Source organism: Lutra lutra, chromosome 6, assembly GCF_902655055.1.
Source record: "Lutra lutra chromosome 6, mLutLut1.2, whole genome shotgun sequence".
Classification (NCBI taxonomy): Eukaryota; Metazoa; Chordata; class Mammalia; order Carnivora; family Mustelidae; genus Lutra; species Lutra lutra.
Window position 1 is genome coordinate 4,101,675 of NC_062283.1, and position 5,800 is coordinate 4,107,474.

A 5,800-nucleotide genomic window follows, 5' to 3' on the forward strand; every position below is an offset into this window, starting at 1 on the left:
GATCTGTTTCGCTCAAAAGGACCGCACCTAATCCCCTTAGCATCAAAAGGGAAAAGCTTGTTCAACTAACTCCCTCTGTTTCCCTGAATGAGAGGCCAATGTTCCCTTCTGAACTTCTTTGCTGTTGAGGACTGAGGCTGCAGTTGTGCTGAGAAGGAAGCCCTGCAGAGGTGACGTGGCCTTGAGAGTGGGGCAGAGGCAGCAGAGTACGGCACTGATGCCTCCGATAAGAAACAAGAGAGGAGGCGCGCTGAGCCCTGCACTGGGGCGTTTTATTTATTTTTTTTTTGAGTGGAATAAGAAATTTGGATGTTTAAATCAACAAAATGCAGAATATAAACTAGCATGTAAGATGACCCCTAATAAGCAATATATGTTAATTATTGGAAAAGACAAGCTTAAAAAAAGGAACTAGCTTAAAAAGCAAGTTTCCTTTTTAATTTTCTGTTATTTCCCAGATATGGCAAAACTGTGGCCGCTGCAGATTTAACAGAAGTAAAACAGCTGATGTTAATAGGAAGTCACAAATGCATTGGTTTTGGTCTTCGTTGGCTTTTTAAAATAAAACTGTTGCCTTTTTAATTTTCCATTCCCTTTTACGTGTAGAATACTCTCAAATATCTAGCTTAAGGATCCCATTCGGACCTTTTTAATAATAAAATAATCTTGACCAGGCCGCTTTCTTTTGAATTCACTAAAACAGTTAAGAGGAAGGAATAGTTTAAAAAGGTATATATTCTGGGATTATAATATACTTTTAGTCTAACTAAAGACTAAACTAGTTATTAACCTGTTGTTATAAAATGGTAGCACCATCGTAGTAATTTACTTCAGTTTGATTATTAAAAGTGTAGCACACAGACGCCTGGGTGGCTCAGTCGGCTCAGTGTCTATCTTCAGCTGAGGTCATGATCCCAGAGTCCTGGGATCCATTCTCATATTGGGCCCCATGCTTGGTGGAGAGAGTCTGCTTCTCCCTCTGCCTGACACTCCCCTGCTTATACTCTCTCTCTCTCTCTCTGACAAATAAATAAATAAATAAAATCTTAAAAAAAAAAAAAAAAGTCTAGCACAGGTGAAGTCTGAAAAGAAGCCTAGAGTTGAGTTAATGATAATATACCGGAGTTGGTTTCTCATATTGGCAGCTGTAGTGCAGTAATGTGAAATGTTAACATTGGGGGAAAGTGGATGAGAATTAGTAGGAATTCTGTAATCTTTGTGACTTTTTGTAACTATAAAAGTATGCTAAAATAAGTTTATTTAAAAAAAAAAAAAGCCTGATGTGTGATGTTGAGTAAAACAATGGATGTATGGCTAATGATCTGCTCGGTATCATCCCAATGATTACTATAATCATGAAAATTATACCTTAAAAAAGCTTGTTAATTAAAGATTTGACATTTTCCAAGTAAAATCCATGTTAAAATATTCAGCTCAGTTTTTGATTCTAAACTAGCAAGGAACAAATCAAACACAATCAGACTAAGAACAGTTCTCTAATATTTTGGGTACTTAGGACACCAGAAATACTGTCTTTCTTCAGGCTAAAATAAGTTAGATGAGGCCATTTGAACAAAAGAAGGCTGTTATCTGCCAGTCTCTCCTGTGTTTCTGGTTAATTTGGAAAGAAAAACAAAGAACTGTGGGGAATTGGATGTCCACGTGTTCCTTCTTTTTCCTTTTTCCAGTGTTTAGATATTACTGAACTTAGGGCAGTGGTAAGATCCCATTGAGATACAGGACTCTTTCAATAAATAATTCTGTAGCTAGAGCTCTTTGAGGATATCACATGCCTTCTTGTTAAATAAACAGAGCCACAGAACCCGTGTCCGTTAGGATTCTCATTGGTCCCAGCTCTGTGTTTGACATTTAGTCTCATAGACAAGACAGTGGCAAAGAATGGCCCGTGGGCCATGTCTGGCCTGTTGTCTTTTTTTTTTTTTTTTCTTAATAGTCCTCGAGTTCAGAATGGTTTTTACGTTTTTTTTAACCTTTTTTAAATGATGGAAGAAAAAATGACCAAAAGGACAATATTTCATGACACACGAAATGAAATTCAAACTTCAGCGTCTGTAAATGAAGTTTTATTGGAAGCTACCATAGCAGGATGGCTGCTTTCCTCCTGCAAAGCAGAACTGAGTGCCTCTGACAGAGACCGCATGGCTTGCAAAGTCTCAACTATTTACTCTCTGAGCCTTTCAAGAAAAAGTGTGTCCGTTAGTTGTAGACAACTTCCCCCATGCACACACTCTTCCTCCTTGGTTTTCTGAGCAGTGTTCCCATTTTTTGACTTTCCAACGGAGTGCCTGTGTGGGATCAAAGCAGCAATGGGGCAGGATTGGTCCAGTGAGGAGAGGTCAGAGAGGGTGGCTATCCAGGAGGGGGCTGGTAGATACAAACAGGCAGGAAGGTAAGAGGTCAAGTACCAGAAGGGCTAATATATGGCCAAAGAGGCTAGGCAGGTCCTGGTGATGTGACAGAAAGGAGATACCATGGTAGGAAGTCAACTAAGGAAGAGGAGACATGAGGTATGAGTGGTCTGGGCAAGTCCAGAAGGTCAGAGTTTGCAGGAGCTGCATGAACAAGATCCAAACTCAAGATCTAATCTTAGGGCCAAGGGACTGCCCCATTTTACATAGCTCTCTGGGGTTGGACAGCCTTAGGTCCCAAACTACTAGAGACATTCAGAAGAAAGTCTGTGCTTAAAAACACAGACCTGAGGAGTGCCTGGGTGGCTCAGTTGGTTGAGCATCTGACTCTTGATCTCAGCTCAGGTCTAGATCACAGGGTGGTGAGTTCAAGCCCCATGTTGGGCTCCACACTGAGTGTGGGCCTACTTACAGACACAGATCTGAGGGCAACTGCACGTTTATACAGATGAAGTCCTTTGATGGATGCTGGATACTAGACTCTGCTACTAGACTTTCCTTAATATTTAGTCCCACACACTACTGACTGGAAGATGCTGACACTTGTGTGTGCCAGCAGGATAACCTTGAGCAGGAGGCTAGTCCTTCCTTCACGACTAGGCCATGTATCTAGTTCTGTATCAAAGTGAAAAGCCATCTTCTTACCAATCTCCCAGGCAAGAAAATCTCCCTCGTATGTCACTGCAAGTTCCAAGTGCCTATATTCCAATTCCCATTTGACTAGACAGAAAGTATGTAGTGAACAATTCCAGGGAGAGGAAAAGTGACAGAAAGAGGAAGGTCATTTAAGTTGTGCTGATTCAATCATTCTTAATAGCCAGTAATAACAATAGATCATTTAAAACTGACAAATCAAGTATTATAGAATAAGTATATTTTAAAAATATAAAGATAAATACTAAAAAGAGCAGAAGGAGGGAAGTCGTGTTAATATACTAATTTCACTAGTAAGGAGTCATTCGTCCTGTCTTAAGGAATAGAGGAGGGTCACCTGGGTGGCTCAGTCAGTAAAGCCTCTGCCTTCAGCTCAGGTCATAATCCCACGGTCCTGGGATCAAGCCCCACATTAGTCTCCTTGCTCTGCAGGGCAGAGCCTCTCTCTCTCTCTCCCTCTGCCTCTGCCCCTGATCATGCTCTTTCTTGTCATCTCTCTTTCTCTCAAATAAATAAAATCTTTTTTTTTTTAAGATTTTGTTTATTTATTTGACAGACAGAGATCACAAGCAGGCAGAGAGACAGGCAGAGAGAGAGAGCAGGAAGCAGGCTCCCTGCTGAGCAGAGAGTCCGATACAGGTCTCGATTCCAGGATCCTGGAATCATGACCTGAGCTGAAGGCAGAGGCTTAACCCACTGAGCCATCCAGGCGCCCCTCAAATAAATAAAATCTTAAAAAATAAAAAATAAAAAGAAATGGAGGAGTACATGTAATGTATGTAAATATGTATGTATGTAAATGTATGTAAAATATGAATTCATATTTATAAAACTAATGACTAGAACAAAAATACAGATGGGTATTTCCTCATACTTTATTAGGAAAAACACCCACCTACACTATACTCACACCCATACAAGAAAATAAAGTCCATGGAGTGAAAGATTAAAAAAGTTATAAAAAAACAAAGAAAAACACCCCAAACCCCAGAAAACATATACAAAATCTGATGCAGAATCAAGACCAACCGTTTATGTGTATGGGCTAAATTCTCTGTGACAGACAGTTACCTAACCCCCGCTTTCGTGGGGGGGGTATCCCCACACCTTGGGTCACTAGTCACTAGTCACTAGTGGGCAGGCCTTTGTCAGCCTCCCTTACCCTAAGAGTAGCCAGGCCTGTGGTCTGTCTGCATGGCCAGTGAGATCTGAGGGCACAGCCGCTGCAGGGCTACTGGGAAATAACATTTTTTCCCCTGATGAGAAGAACGTCAGGAGGACAAAGGCTTTTATGCCAACTGTTTTCTCCCTTTGAACATAGCTGAGAGGTTGGGCGCCACAGGAGCCATTTTGAGTTCATGAATCAGCCAGAACAGGACTGGCAGAGCAGAAGGAAGGAGCCCACGTGCTGAGGCCACAGCTGAGCCGTGGAGGGCCTGCCAGCCGCCAAGATGCAGTGACTTATATGTTCACTTCCAACGCTCATCTCTTTCTGTGCCTGCCATGACGGAGGTCTCTGTTAATGTTGCTTAGCAGAATATTCCTCTACAAAGTTTTTAGCCGGTTGCCATTTGCAGACCACTTAGATCCTTCGCTTGGAGCAGAGGCTAGTTGATTTTGTACTAAAAATCTTCCCAGCAGAGCCTCTGCCAGGTGTTGGAGTATATAAATGGCCCTCCGCTCGTGGGATGGAATTCCAGAACACTGGAAATGGCAGTGCAGTCACAGAAAATGATTCAGGAAGAAGCTTCTTGAGGTCACAGGAAGATTACATAAACTGCTCCGGACAGCCGAGAATTCTTGATTCTTAGAAGTGCGTAAGCTCTACAGTCACGGGGTGTTACGACGGCTAGAAGTCTCTTACTGATTTCTTATTGACTTCTATTAAATTCATAATCTCTCTAACAGATTTTCTTTCCTTCCCTCCCCCGTCCCTGACCTTCACAGTTCTTGACTTCCTAATCAGTCTCAAGCTCCCGCAATTATCCTGACCCCTAGTTCCTAAGATCTCCACACCCTCTCCCCTCCTAGCTCCCTGGGAGACTCACCCTCCCTCCTTTCTAAAATACATCCGTTCCTTCTGCTCCCGTCCTTCCTACACCACCTTGGGGACTTCCCATCTTCGTCTCTCTTTCCAACCCTGTTGGTTCCTTCCCTGTTTAGCCGCAAAGGGTCCTTGGATAATCCCCCATCACTCCCACCATGCTGTTTCTCCCCCCGGGGCCTCTCTGACCTCAGTGCTCCTTGCCTCCCTCTCTCCGTAGCCTCAACCCACTGCATACTTGGCAATCCGGTTTCCTTCCCCACAGCTACACTGAAACTGTTCTCTTAAAGGTCAACAATGACTTCTTTTTAGCTAAATCCATTATTCTTTTCTGGTTTCTCAATCTCTTGACCTCTCTGGTGCATTAAAAAAAAAAAAGATTTTTTTTTTTCCTACCTCAAATGCTCTGTTCTTGGCTTCCATCCTGCTAGCTCGCCTGCCGTTCCTTCTCTTTGTATGGCTTCTCCCCACTTTACCCTCCCTCTACTGGATACTCCCTTTCTGCAGCCTGGGGGCCCCAGCCTCTCTTTGCTCTTTCACTCCAAAATCCCATCTTCCCTACAGCTGGTACCTCTGTGCCAGAAAGGCCTGTGCCCTTGCTCACTTAGGCATTAGCCCCTCGCTGCTTACTATGGGTAAACTCGTGGTGAGATCACTTGTACTATAATTTGAT